General features: G+C 43.7%; 5 pseudogenes; all 5 read right to left on the bottom strand.

Annotated features, from left to right (window-relative positions):
* Positions 1-347: 347 nt before the first annotated feature.
* LOC141268428 (5S ribosomal RNA) lies at positions 348-467 on the bottom strand (annotated as a pseudogene).
* A 4076-nt stretch (positions 468-4543) lies between these two features.
* LOC141268081 (5S ribosomal RNA) lies at positions 4544-4662 on the bottom strand (annotated as a pseudogene).
* Positions 4663-7978: 3316 nt separating this feature from the next.
* LOC141269509 (5S ribosomal RNA) lies at positions 7979-8098 on the bottom strand (annotated as a pseudogene).
* Positions 8099-8704: 606 nt separating this feature from the next.
* Positions 8705-8812, bottom strand: LOC141270061 (5S ribosomal RNA; annotated as a pseudogene).
* A 941-nt stretch (positions 8813-9753) lies between these two features.
* LOC141268822 (5S ribosomal RNA) lies at positions 9754-9873 on the bottom strand (annotated as a pseudogene).
* Positions 9874-15311: the final 5438 nt, after the last annotated feature.

Below are 15311 nucleotides of genomic sequence, written 5' to 3'. Positions count from 1 at the left end.
ACACAAGCTTCTTTGCAGAGAAACATGTTACTTCTGCTGGCCCTCGCTAGGCGGCCGGCATCCAAAACCTTCCCTGGGCACCTGCTGAAAGCCTGGCCCCTTCACGGCCCCGGGTGCTTTTAACGCCATCATTTCAACACGGTGAGCTGCGGAGTCAATAAGCACTCCTAGCAGTCGCAAGGAGCTCAGTGTCAGGCCTGCGTGAAGGCGGCGGGGTAGCGTACTTAGCTGCCAACTGGCTCAGAGGCCTTGGGGCTTCCATCATCTAAGTTACTTAAGGTCGGTGTCCGGCAAGGCGCCGTTCAATTCTAGCCGAGCTGGGCAGTAGGTAAAAACGTTATCAAAATGGTCTACAGCACCCGGTGTTCCCAGGAGGTCTCCCATCCAAGTACTGTCCGAGTCCAGCCCTGCTTTGCTTCCAAGATCAGATGAAATCAGGTGTATCCAAGGTGGTATGGCCAGTAGAAGTTGCTCGATTCTTCGCCCGGCCAGCCTTTCTCAGGATCGCTTGGTGGCGAGCAATCTGGCCGTGACGGTGCGGGCTCCGAAGGGTCCATGCAAAGTCTATGCCGTCCCTACAGGTGTGGTTTGTTTAGCAGTGATTCACCCGCCGCATCAGGTGTCTTCAAAAATGGCTCGGCACAGGGTCTCCTGCAGGCTAAACCCTTCATCGCGGTAATGTGACAGAAAGAGCAAGCTGGACCCGTAACTTGGGGGCGGAGCAAGACGTCCAGGGGTGAATGAAGGAAGAGGGTGAGATGGTTGCCAGTGACTTTGAGCTGTTCTTCAGGGAGGAGGGTCGTGTTGCCTGCAAAGGTCTTCTGCTTGGGTTTACCGGTGGTTGCCTCCAGCCACGCGGGAGACGCTGGTCCTGGTGAAATGGAGCCTAGCATTAAAAGTAAATAAGCAACAATGCTGGAGGCCCACGGTGATCAGAAGGATGCTGGTATTTTGCAGAGATGAAATAGCGCAAGAGAGAAAGCAAATGAAAAAAAGAAAAGAGAATGAATGTGTGCACTTATTATTATTATTATTATTTATTATTATAGCGCCATTTATTCCATGGCGCTTTACATGTGATAGGGATATACATAACAAAATCATTTACATAATCTTAACAAAACGAGTCTGCGACTGGTACAGGAGGAGCGAGGACCCTGCCCGCGAGGGCTCACAGTCTACAATGGATGGGTGAGGATACAGTAGGTGAGTGTAGAGCTGGTCGTGCAGTGGTGTTTATTGCAGGTTGTAGGCTTGTCGGAAGAGGTGGGTCTTCAGGTTCCTTTTGAAGGTTTCCACGGTCGGCGAGAGTCTGATATGTTGGGGTAGAGAGTTCCAGAGTAGGGGGGAAGCACGGGAGAAATCTTGTATACGATTGTGGGAGGAGGAGATAAGAGGGGAGTAGAGCAGGAGATCTTGTGAGGATCGGAGGTTGAGTGCAGGTAAGTACCGGGAGACTAGGTCACAGATGTATGGGGGAGACAGGTTGTGGATGGCTTTGTATGCCATGGTTAGAGTTTTGAACAGAATTCTCTGGGCAATGGGGAGCCAGTGAAGGGATTGACAGAGAGGAGAGGCCGGGGAATAGCGGGGGGACAGGTGGATTAGTCGAGCAGCAGAGTTTAGGATAGATTGGAGAGGTGCAAGAGTGTTGGAAGGGACGTCACGGAGCAGGAGGTTGCAGTAGTCGAGGCGGGATATGATGAGGGCATGCACTAGTGTTTTTGCAGAGTCTTTGCTGAGGAATGCACGGATCCGGGAGATGTTTTTGAGTTGGAGTCGGCAGGAGGTGGAAAGGGCTTGGATATGTGGCTTGAAGGAGAGATCAGAGTCCAGGGTTACCCCAAGGCAGCGAGCTTGTGGGACTGGGGAGAGTGAACAGCCATTGACGTTGATGGATAGGTCAGATGGGGGATGTGAATGAGAGGGTGGAAAGATGATGAACTCTGTTTTATCCATGTTGAGTTTTAGAAACCTGTCGGAGAAGAAGGATGAGATGGCGGACAGACATTGTGGGATTCTGGTTAGTAGGGAGGAGATATCGGGTCCAGAGAGGTAGATCTGTGTGTCGTCAGCATAGAGGTGATACTGAAAGCCGTGAGACTCTATGAGCTGTCCCAGGCCGAAGGTGTAGATGGAGAAGAGCAGAGGTCCTAGAACTGAACCTTGGGGGACACCGACAGATAGGGGGAGAGATGAGGAGGTGGTGCGTGAGTGGGAGATGCTGCATGTCCTGTCTGTTAAGTATGAGGAGATCCAAGATAGAGCCAAGTCCGTGATGCCAAGAGATGAGAGAAACTGGAGTAAGAGGGAATGGTCCACTGTGTCAAAGGCAGATGACAGGTCCAGAAGGAGGAGGATGGAGTAGTGTTGCTTGGATTTGGCATTTAGTAGGTCATTGGTGACTTTGGTCAGGGCAGTTTCAGTCGAGTGATGCGGTCGGAAGCCAGATTGTAGACGGTCGAAGAGGGAGCAGGAGGAGAGGTGGGAGGACAGTTCAAGGTGGACATGTTGTTCTAGAAGTTTTGAGGCAAAGGGGAGGAGTCATATGGGGCGGTAGCTGGTCAGAGAGGAAGGGTCAAGGGAGGGCTTTTTGAGGATGGGTGTGATTGCGGCATGTTTGAAACATGAGGGGAAGACTCCGGTTGTTAGTGATAGATTGAAGAGGTGGGTTAGGGTTGGGATGAAGACTGTGGTGAGGTTAGTGATGAGGTGGGATGGGATTGGGTCAAGTTCGCAGGTGGTGAGGTGTGATTTGGAGAGTAAAGAGGAGACTTGACCTTCTGTAATGGTGGAGAAGTGGGGTTTGGAGGAGGAGGGTTGAGTAGATATGAGGAGGGGTTGCGTGGACTTTAGGCCAAAGTTTTGTCTGATGGTGTCAATCTTCTGTTTGAAGAATGAGGCAAAGTCGTCGGCTGAGATGAGAGAAGAGGGAGGAGGTGCTGGGGGACGAAGGAGAGAGTTGAAAGTGTTAAATAGCTGTTTAGGGTTGTGAGATAGGGAGGATATGAGAGATGAGAAGTAGGTTTGTTTTGCTGTAGTGAGTGCGGACTTGAAATTAGTGAGGGATTGCTTGAATGCGATGAAGTGCTCGATGGAGTGAGACCTTTTCCATCTCCGCTCCGCAACCCTGGAGGCCCGGCGCAGTTCTTTGGTAAGTTTAGTGTGCCAGGGTTGCCTGTTGAATGTGCGAGGTGTGGTGTGTGTGAGAGGGGCGATCGAGTCTAGAGCTGCAGCTATTGTGGTGTTTTATGAAGCAGCAGCAACGTCTGCATCGTGTAAGGAATTTATGTCTGTGAGAGGAAGGAGGGATTCAGAGAGAGAGTGTAGGTCAAAGTGTTTGAGATTTCTGCGAGGGTGTGTGAGTTTGTGGAGTGGGGATTGTGCACCCGGAGAGGAGAGGGTAGAGAATGTGAGGAGGTTATGGTCAGAGAGAGGGAGTGGTGAGTTAGAGAGGTTAGATAGGGAACAGAGGCGGGTGAAGATGAGGTCCAGTGTGTGGCCATCTTTGTGGGTGGGTGTGGAAGACCATTGAGTGAGTCCAAAGGAGGAAGTGAGGGATAGGAGCTTAGAGACAGACGAGTGGGGAGTGTCAATGGGGATGTTGAAGTCACCCATTATGATAGTGGGGATGTCAGTGGAAAGGAAGTGAAGCAGCCAGGTAGTGAAATGGTCTAAGAAGGTGGTGGCTTGCCCTGGGGGTCGGTAAACGACGGCCAGTTGGAGGTTGGAGGGGGAATAGATGCGCACACAGTGCACCTCAAAAGAGGGGAGTGTAACGGAGGGTGGCAGTGGGATTTTGGTGAAAGCGCAGAGTTCTGATAGGAGGAAACCTACGCCTCCACCATGTTTGCCATTGGGGCGGGGGGTGTGGGAAAGGTGGAATACGCCATATGAAAGGGCAGCTGGGGAGGCTGTGTCAGAGGGGGTGAGCCAGGTTTCGGTGATGGCGAGGAAGGAGAGTTTGTTTGTAATGAAAAGATCGTGGATGAAGGAAAGTTTGTTGCAGACAGAGCGAGCGTTCCAGAGAGCTCCTGTTAGTATAGCTGAGGAGGTGGGTATTAGTTGGATGGGTATGAGGTTAGAAGGGTTGCGACAGTTTGAGGAAGATCGTGGATAGGAGGTAGAAGTGACTGTGGGGATATGGCGAGGAGGACCAGGATTTGGAGAGATATCTCCAGCAGTGAGGAGGAGCAGAGAAAGTGTTAGCAGGTGGGAGGAAGAGAGAGCATGAGGTGGCTGTCTGTGTTTGGAGATCCAGGATTGAATGTTGAGGAATAATTTGGAGGAGGAGGTGCGATGAATGGGGAGAATAGAGGGAGAGATGAAGAGTTTCTTACTTGGTGTAGGGATTTGAGGGGTTATTAGAAAGTGGAGGACTATAGAGGAAAAAGTGAGAGCTAACAGAAACATAGTTAGTAGAGAGTAAGTGGTCAAAGTGTTTGTTACCTGACTCCTGCCCTGACTAACGGCCTCTGAAAGAGAATGGAAAAAAGGCATAGAAGAGAGTGCCCCCTGCTGGTGGAAGGAAGGAAAAAGCAAAAGCCTACAGCACCTGGTATTCCCAGGCAGTCTCCCATCCAAGCACTAACCAGGCCCAACCATGCTTAGCTTCCAAGATCAGACAAGATCAGGCGTGTTCAGGGTGGTTTGGCCATAGGCACAGACAAGCCTCTCACTTGCTGCTCTTCTACTTTGAAGTCTGGCTGCGGGCTGCCCTTTCCAGTGCTCAGCAAGACCAGGTCCTTTTGTGCTTTCCCTTCTCTTCAATTTTTTTGCTGGCTTCCTTAAAAGGTCTTGTAGACACAACGCCCCACTCAGAGCCGCTGAGCTCACTGATCGGCTGCAGCGCTGTCGACGAAACGTCAGCTTCACGGCCAATGCCACAGGCCGGGAGCAGAGGCGAGACTCACCGGTAGACCCGGGTAGGGTGAGTAGAGCGCGGTTAGTTGCTTTCTAATAGGCTGCAGCCGGGGATTAACTTTTAATGAAAGGGAACAATCCCTTTGACTGTCTGCAGCGCGCCACACCTAGGAAGCGCACTCTCACACACAAGCCAGCATGCACACGTGCTCGCACGTGACAACACCCCCTATCTGCCTCTAAAACCTCTCCGTCACCATGCGTCAGACTCTCCTGCCTGTTTTATGATTTCAGGGCCCTAGCAGGAATCACCCCCCCCCTCCACAATTCCTTCCTTGCCTTCATAGAATCATAGAATCTTAGAATCATAGAATGGTAGAGTTGGAAGGGACCTCCTGGGTCATCTGGTCCAACCCCCTGCTCAAAGCAGGATTCACTAGATCATCTCAGACAGATGTCTGTCCAGCCTCTGTTTGAAGACGTCCATTGAAGGGGAACTCACCACCTCTCGTGGCAGCCTGTTCCACTCATTAATCACACTAACTGTCAAAAAGTTTTTTCTAATATCTAATCTGTGTCTCCTCCCATTTAGTTTCATCCCATTGCTTCTAGTCTTTCCTTGTGCAAATAAGAATAAAGATCATCCTTCTACAATGTGACAGCCCTTGACATATTTGTAGACAGCTATTAAGTCTCCTCTCAGTCTTCTTTTTTGCAAGCTAAACATTCCCAAATCCTGCAACCGTTCCTCATAGGACATGGTTTGCAGACCAGTCACCATTCTGGTCGCTCTTCTCTGAACTTGCTCCAGTTTGTCTATGTCTTTTTTAAAATGTGGTGCCCAAAACTGTACACAGTATTCCAGATGAGGTCTGACCAAAGAGGAGTAAAGACCGATAATGACTTCACGTGATCTAGACTGTATGCTTCTGTTAATACATCCCAGAATTGTATTTCCCTTTTTTGCTGCTGCATCACACTGTTGACTCATGTTCAGTCTATGATCTATTAGTATACCTAAGTCTTTTTCACATGTACTGTTGCTTAGCTCTATTCCTCCCATTCTGTATATGCTTTTTTCATTTTTATTGCCCAGATGTAGTACTTTGCATTTTTCCCTGTTAAAAACCATTCTGTTGGTTGCTGCCCACTGCTCCAGTTTATTTAGGTCTTTTTGAATCCTCTCTCTCTCTTCTCTAGTATTAGCTATCCCTCCTAGCTTTGTGTCATCAGCAAATTTAATCAGTTTACCCTCAATTCCTTCATCTAAATCACTGATAAAGATGTTGAACAATACAGGTCCCAGGACGGAGCCCTGTGGTACCCCACTTGAGACATTCATCCAGCTGGATGTGAAGCCATTTACAACCACCCTTTGAGTCCGATCACTAAGCCAGTTATGAATCCACCTAACAGTTGCCTGGTCCATTGCATACTTGGTCATTTTTTCAATAAGGATGGTGTGAGATACTTTGTCAAATGCTTTGCTGAAGTCAAGATATACTATATCTACAGCATTTCCCTGATCCACCCAGTCAGTGATTCTGTCATAGAAGGAAATTAAGTTAGTCTGACATGACTTGTTAGTTACAAACCCATGCTGACTCTGGTTAATCACTTCATTCTTATCCATGTACTTACATACATGTTGTTTAATAATTTGTTCAAAGATCTTTCCTGGTATAGAACTCAGACTCACCGGCCTAAAGTTCCCTGGGTCCACCTTCTTCCCCTTTTTGAAGATAGGAACAACATTTGCTCTTCTCCAGTCTTCTGGGAATTCTCCTGTTCTCCAAGAATTTTCAAAGATTATGGAGAGTGGTTTTAAAATTTCTTCTACGATCTCCTTCAGTACTCTGGGGTGTAATTCATCTGGACCTGGAGACTTGAACTCATTTATGTTAGCTAAATATTCCCTCACAATCTTTCTGTTTACAGATAACTTGGATTCCTCTATTCCTTTAAAAGGACAGTGAAGATCAGTTGATGTTACATTTTCTTTCTGAGAGAAAACAGATGCAAAATAGGAATTAAAAAGTTCGGCCTTCTCAACATCCTCTCTTACCATTTCTCCATTTTCATCCTGTAAAAATCCTATAGCATCTTTGACTTTTCTTTTACTTTTGACATACCCCCAAAATCCTTTTTTATTGCTTTTGACATCTCTTGCAAGCCTTAATTCATTGTCAGCTTTAGCTAACCTGATACGTGCCCTGCAGGATCTGCAGACTGCATTATAATCTTCTTTAGATATGCCTCCCTCTTTCCATTTAATAAACATTTCTTTCTTTCTTTTTAGCATGTGTTTAAGTTCTGTGTTCATTCATCCTGGTTTCCTTAAATGCTTCCCATTCTTCCTACTTTTCGGGATTGTTAACGATTGTGCTTTGAGAATCTCATTTTTAAAAATTTCGCATCCTTCCTGGACATTTTTGTCCTTAAGGACATCCAGCCATTGGATCCTTCCTATTCTCTTTCTGAGTCTCTTAAAATCTGCCTTTCTAAAATCTAACCTTGAAGTTTGAGTCTTCACATGTCTTCATCCTCTAGTTATCCAAAATTCTATAATAGCATGATCGCTGCCTCCTAGGGTCCCAGCCACCTTTACCTCCTCAACCATTTCCTCCCTGTTTATAAGGATTAGATCCAAAGTAGCAGATCCCCTTGTTTTCTCCCCTACCTTTTAGAAGATAAAGTTGTCAGCAAGAGAGGATAAGGATAACCTTCCTTGCACTGAGGTTAGCTCTTTGTCAGTCGTCTGGCTTGGTTACACAAGCTTTTTTGCAGAGAAACATGTTACTTCTGCTGGCCCTCGCTAGGCGCCCGGCATTCAAAACCTTCCCTGGGCACCTGCTGAAAGCCTGGCCCCTTCACGGCCCCGGGTGCTTTAATGCCATCATTTCCACACAGCAAGCTGCGGAGTCAATAAGCACTCCTAGCCGTGACAAGGAGCTCGGTGTCAGGCCTGCGTGAAGGCGGCGGGGTAGCGTACTTAGCTGCCAACTGGCTCAGGGGCCTTGGGGCTTCCATCATCTAAGTTACTTAAGGTCAGTGTCCGGCAAGGCGCCGTTCCATGCTAGCCGAGCTGGGCAGTAGGGCAAAACGTCATCAAAATGGTCTACAGCACCCGGTGTTCCCAGGAGGTCTCCCATCCAAGTACTGTCTGAGCCCAGCCCTGCATTGCTTCCGAGATCAGACGAGATCGGGCGTATCCAAGCTGGTATGGCCAGTAGATGCTGCTCGATCCATCGCCCGGCCAGCCTTTCTCAGGATCGCTTGGTGGCGAGAAATCTGGCCGTGACGGGGCGGGCTCCGAAGGGTCCATGCAAAGGCTGTGCCGTCCCTACAGGTGTGGTTTGTTTAGCAGTGATTCACCCACCGCATCAGGTGTCTTCAAAAATGTCTCAGCGCAGGGTCTCCTGCAGGCTAAACCCTTCATCGCGGTAATGTGACAGAAAGAGCAAGCTGGACCCGTAACTTGGGGGCGGAGCGAGACGTCCAGGGGTGAATGAAGGAAGAGGGTGAGATGGTTGCCAGTGACTTTGAGCTGCTCTTCAGGGTGGAGGGTCGTGTTGCCTGTAAAGGTCTTCTGCTTGGGGTTACCGGTGGTTGCCTCCAGCCATGCGGGAGACGCTGGTCCTAGTATTAAAATTAAAGAAGCAACAATGCTGGAGGCCCACGGTGATCAGAAGGATGCTGGTATTTTGCAGAGATGAAATAGCGCAAGAGAGAAAGCAAATGAAAAAAAGAAAAGAGAATGAATGTGTGCACTTGTGAAAGGGAATGGAAAAAAGGCATAGAAGAGAGTGCCCCCTGCTGGTAGAAGGAAGGAAAAAGCAAAAGCCTACAGCACCTGGTATTCCCAGGCGGTCTCCTATCCAAGTACAAACCAGGCCCGACCATGCTTAGCTTCTGAGATCAGGCGTGTTCAGGGTGGTGTGCCGTAGGCAGAGACTAGCCTCTCACTTGCTGGTTTTCTACATTGACGTCTGGTTGCCGGCTGACCTTTCCAGTGCTCATCAAGATCAGGTCCTTTTGTGCTTTCCCTTCTCTTCAATTTTCTTGCTGGCTTCCTTAAAAGGTCTTGTAAACACAACGCCCCACTCAGAGCCGTTGAGCTCACTGATCGGCTGCAGCGCTGTCGACGAAACGTCAGCTTCACGGCCAATGCCACAGGCCGGGTGCAGACGCGAGACTCACCGGTAGACCCGGGTAGGGTGAGTAGAGCGCGGTTAGTTGCTTTCTAATAGGCTGCAGCCGGGGATTAACTTTTAATGAAAGGGAACAATCCCTTTGACTGTCTGCAGCGCGCCACACCTAGGAAGCGCACTCTCACACACAAGCCAGGATGCACACGTGCTCGCACGTGACAACACCCCCTATCTGCCTCTACAACCTCTCCATCACTATGAGTCAGACTCTCCTGCCTGTTTTATGATTTCAGGGCCCTAGCAGGAATCACCACCCCCTCCCCAATTACTTCCGCACCTTCCTTGCCTTCCTTGCACTGAGGTTAGCTCTTTGTCAGCCGTCTGGCTTGGTTACACAAGCTTCTTTGCAGAGAAACATGTTACTTCTGCTGGCCCTCGCTAGGCGGCCGGCATCCAAAACCTTCCCTGGGCACCTGCTGAAAGCCTGGCCCCTTCACGGCCCCGGGTGCTTTTAATGCTTTCATTTCCACACGGCGAGCTGCGGAGTCAATAAGCACTCCTAGCCGTGACAAGGAGCTCGGTGTCAGGCCTGCGTGAAGACGGCGGGCTAGCGTACTTAGCTGCCAACTGGCTCAGAGGCCTTGGGGCTTCCATCATCTAAGTTACTTAAGGTCGGTGTCCGGCAAGGCGCCCTTCCATGCTAGCCGAGCTGGGCAGTAGGGCAAAACGTCATCAAAATGGTCTACAGCACCCGGTGTTCCCAGGAGGTATCCCATCCAAGTACTGTCCGAGCCCTGCCCTGCTTTGCTTCCGAGAACAGACGAGATCAGGCGTATCCAAGGTGGTATGCCCAGTAGACGCTGCTCGATTCATCGCCCGGCCAGCCTTTCTCAGGATCGCTTGGTGGCGAGCAATCTGGCAATGACGGGGCGGGCTCCGAAGGGTCCATGCAAAGGCTGTGCCGTCCCTACAGGTGTGGTTTGTTTAGCAGTGATTCACCCGCCGCATCAGGTGTCTTCAAAAATGTCTCGGCGCAGGGACTCCTGCAGGCTAAACCCTTCATCGCGGTAATGTGACAGAAAGAGCAAGCTGGACCCGTAACTTGGGGGCGGAGCGAGACATCCAGGGGTGAATGAAGGAAGAGGGTGAGATGGTTGCCAGTGACTTTGAGCTGATATTCAGGGTTGACTGTCGTGTTGCCTGCAAAGGTCTTCTGCTTGGGGTTACCGGTGGTTGCCTCCAGCCACGCGGAAGACGCTGTTCCTGGTGAAAAGGAGCCTAGTATTAAAAGTAAAGAAGCAACAATGCTGGAGGCCCACGGTGATCAGAAGGATGCTGGTATTTTGCAGAGATGAAATAGCGCAAGAGTGAAAGCAAATGAAAAAAAGAAAAGAGAATGAATGTGTGCACTTGTGAAAGGGAATGGAAAAAAGGCATAGAAGACAGTGCCCCCTGCTGGTGGAAGGAAGGAAAAAGCAAAAGCCTACAGCACCTGGCATTCCCAGGCGGTCTCTGTTAAATGGTTAATTATGGAAATTCATTTGGAATGTTAATCGATAATCATTTTTCTGAGTTCTATGCCTCAGCCATCGTGTCTAGTTGACATGCGCTATTTGTGTGTGTATTTTTGGTTCACTACCATATGTAGAACAGGTGTCCATACGACTGGCTATAAAAGCCCATGGTACAGAAAAGGGGGGCTCTCTTGCTTTGCCCACCCCACAAGACACAGAATCTTCATGCTGAGAAGCAGATGACATGTAGGCCTGGACACATGCTGGACAAAGACATGATTTACCAGCCAGGATCCAAGGAAAGATGGGTGAATCTCAACAATTAAGCTAATTATGGACAAATGGACAATTACTTTATAACTAATTATTGTATGTACCTGCTGCAATCTGATTCTTTTTAATGGACAATCCAAGAATAAATAGATACATTTTTTTATAAGAATATCGTGATATTGATACTTTGAGAAGTCCTCAGTAGAAAAAAATAATACAGGAAGAGTATTATTTTACAATGGTGAGCCAGCCAGTCCTGTTTTTTTGTTTTTTAAATTAAGTAAGTGAATTTCTTCCGTGAACAAGGGGGGAGTCCTGACGAGCTGAACAGCTGTTGTTCACGTGTCAGTAAATTCACTAGTTTGTCAAGAGAAGCAGAAAGGACCTACAGACTGAGGAAAGACAGGAAGCAGAGGTACTAACAAGTAACAGAATCACACAGGAAAAGAATCAGACGAACTGAAGACAGGACGTGCTGATAAAGAGAAGCCAAGGAATCTTAAGGTAAGCAAAATATGGATATAATTTCTTCTTTTGCTAAACAAAGTAATATTAATTTCAAACGTAATGCAGGAGATGACATAGAAGTTTTGTGGCTCAGTTTATACAAAGAATGTGAATTGCAGAATTTACAGTTAACTTCTAAATTGGTAAATAGAGACAAACAGAAATTGAGAAATATTCTACATTTGGTAGATTTTTTTCATAGTCTTGTGTTAGAGATTTCTAAGCAGGAAAATAGTGTAGAAGTGTCAGACAGTGATACTGATTCTGACTGTAATGTGGAAAATGAACAAGAAGTAAGACACGTGTTTGTAACTGAAGGTGACCTTGCGTCTGACCAAGAGACGGACATACAGAAACCTGACATGGGAGGAGACATGACTGACATACGAGAAACCGACATACTAGGTGATGTGGGAGGAGACGTGAGTGACGTAGGAGGAACGGACGTACAAGAGCCACTAAAAATATCAGAGAATTCTGGAATTACCCAGGCTCAACTCCAAATTAAAATGAGGAAAAATTTGCTGAAATTATACAAAATCATGCCAAAATATGATGTCAAAATCCATGCCTGTAGAAATTCAGAGACATTTGAGAGCTTCTCTGATAAGTTTGATTTATCCAATGAGGAGAGGAATCAATTATTTTAAATATGGATTCCTGTGACATTGTCCAGACGTTTACATTTAATGCCCTGTGAAAATGACTCTCCTAATGGATGGGAAAATGATTCGGACAGATCAAGATATTTGATTTATTGTGTCACAATGGATTTTCCCAACATAGAAGATCTGCAGAAACTAAGGATTGGTAGGAAGGAATGTACATATACATTCATGTCCATATTTGAATGGTTGTACAAAGCTCTCATCAAAAATGGAAAAGTACAACATATGATAACAACTTTTGTACAAAAATTCAAATTCCTAAATTCAGTTTCCCAAGTTATGGCATCACAAAAAAATTCATTATTTGAATGTGCGCAGATGCTGGATTTTGTTAGAAAACATGAGAATCGTGAAAAGAAAATAAATCAAGCTAAATTTATAAAACCAGGAAAGGTAAAATCTTACCAAAAGCCAATATCAAACTCTCCTAGACTGAGTCATCCCCATAGTGAACTCTATCAAATACGCAGAAGATTTCATATATGTTATAAGCCATATCAGCCAGTGCAAAGATCCATCTCTCCACAGAATGAGTTAATTCTCAGTCAGAACTGTGATTCTCTAAAAAGGAAAATGGCTGAAACTGATGGACAGAGACAGGTGAGATGACCAACTCACAGTGACGTCATGGAATGTGGACAGAAGAACAGGCAGTTCTCTGAGGTTTTGAAGGATATAAAACTGTGTTTCCTAAATAGGGCTTTCCTGGAGATATTTGAGAGAGACAGAAGATTTGGTTTAGGGAGTGGCTAAGGAAAAACTGTAATTATAATGTTGTATCAAAATGTAATACAATGTCTCAATATTTATTTATAATCTTATACAGTAAAATTGTAGTTACATAGTTTCTAATAGTTCATATATATATATATATATATATATATATATATATACACTTGTCTAAGTAGAGATTGCGTATAATTGTATTTATATATACGTTTATAAAATATATATATATATTAATTAATAAATTAGAACTTCATATATATAAATTTAAGTAGCAATATTTTGAATTACATTAGAACCAACCAATATATGTATAAGATATTTAAATAATTCTGTTTCTGTATGAATTTGATATTTAATTTTATTTTCTTATATTTCCTTAGAGTTTTCATTCCAAAGCAGGATTTGATCAAAGAACTCTAAAATGGATTTATTTCTTTATTCACACAGGAAGTGAAAAAATTGCATGATTTTATGTGTATAACATTTTAAAATAATAACAATATATCTAGTTGAACTATAATATATATGTAATACTTATTAATTCTTTTGTGTTGCTAATATTTTCTGTGCATGAAGTGTTCGTGCAAATTAAAGTAGCTTTACAGCATGACGTTTGACAGCTGCGGCCTTTGAACTTTGAGCTAATAGTATAGGATCCCATTCATTCTATTTTCAACTGATGTAACTTAAGACCGGGCAGCCAGTGAAAAAAGAATCTAAGACAAGATTTTTTTCAAGTGTCTGAAATTCCAGTGACTTACTCTCATATTATATAATATGTACTTGGGGAATATTCAAAGAAATATAAAGATATTCAATTGATATGGCAATGCGCATTAATAAATTGGGATACAACAATTTTGGGTTAAATATATATATATATATATATATCTAAAACTTTATATGTGGAATGTTTGAGTTGAACAGATCTGTGAATGTCAGAGTGAAGGTGACAGATGAGTAAATCAGCAGCTGCTAAGTGTGATTGATGTGACAGAGGCCTCGTATGTTTGTATGTTTAAAAAAAAAAAATGTTTCTTTATGTTAAGGTACAAAAATATATTTAATTCTGAGGAAATTATAATACATAATTAGGTATTATCTACATATATATATTTCTATATTTCTTTAATAATTATTATTTCTTGATTTAACTAATAGTGGATAAGGGCAACCACACATCAAAATGGTTTACAAAGCAAATTTATATTTAGAATAATTTTCCACATGATAATATTCTTGAATAACTATAATATTATTTTTAATGGTTACCTAAATAGGTACACACCTCTCTTTAGTCACATCTATGCTACTCATCAATATGAAATTTATGCACAATATTTCTAGAAGAATAATTATTTTTAATTGGGTTCTGATATATACATAAATTTTATAAAATAATATTTTTGGTATTAAGGGGGAAAATGTGTTTTTGATCCTGATTACATAATCACTTTTGATCAATACTTATTTTACACACATTTAATAAAGAAGAAATAATAAGGTACTATGGTATAATTAAGAAGGGTATTACATGGAAAGTTGCATAATTTAATATTTTTTGGTGGTACAAGGTTATGACAAATATGAAATCATCCAGATAATGGAGATATAAGGGTATTTTTTATGGAGAATATAATTACTCTGCATTTGTCATTAAAATTTAAAGGCCTTATTTTTATTTTTATTCTTATTTTTACTCTTAATTTTATTTTTCATTTTTAAAATTTTATTCTTACTTTATGCTTCTTATTTTTCTATTTTTTAATTTTTTAATTCTCATTTGATTTTATTTCAGTTCAATATCTCAATTGAGAAAACACATTAATATTTAATAAAGTAATGTCTAATACAAGAGTATTTCTTCATTAAATATATATTGCTAAGGAAAAAAATGTTTACATTTTCTGAGTAAACACAACAATTCATTCATTCATTTATTCATTCATTCATTCATTCATACATTCATATATTTATTCATTTTGGTTCAGGAGTATACATTCTTTGATATTATTGGTTTAATAAAGATATAAAAACTTGTTTTTTCAAAATACACTGACACCTATGGGTTGGAAAAGGTAATTACACCTACGACATAAAAATGTTCTATCATATGGAGAACTTGATTGATAATGAATTATTATCTATTATTGTTTATTATTCCAAACATAATTTGTTTTAATATTTTGATAATAATTAGATGGATATTACTGATTGCTATGGTACGCTGTGATATTATAGGTTAGGAAAAACTGCCAGATTTGGTATCAGATTAGGGAATGAAGACTTCAATCAAGACATCGCAATTATGAATTCTATCTTAATAAAGACTTTTAATTTTTATAAATCAAAGAGATTCTCAAAAGTTACAAGAAGAAGCAACTGATATCCGGACGTCTCAGAAGGTAACAGGTGTGAATGCTGAGTGTTATAATAGACTGTGTCCATTACATACAATACAATTCACACCACTGATCACCAGGACGGCAGAGGACGATGATCCTATATGTACTGTGTTGTGTTCAAGTTTCATCACGTTCCAGTGGTTTCTTATCACCTGCAACGCTTCAATGAAAGCTGGTGAACAGGTAATACCTGGCATATGT

This window comes from Phyllobates terribilis, unplaced genomic scaffold (assembly GCF_046119375.1).
Source record: "Phyllobates terribilis strain yellow unplaced genomic scaffold, ASM4611937v1 Scaffold_4__5_contigs__length_816908805, whole genome shotgun sequence".
Taxonomy (NCBI): Eukaryota; Metazoa; Chordata; class Amphibia; order Anura; family Dendrobatidae; genus Phyllobates; species Phyllobates terribilis.
Note: the sequence above shows the minus strand (reverse complement) of the source record. Positions and strands in the feature narration are given on the sequence as shown.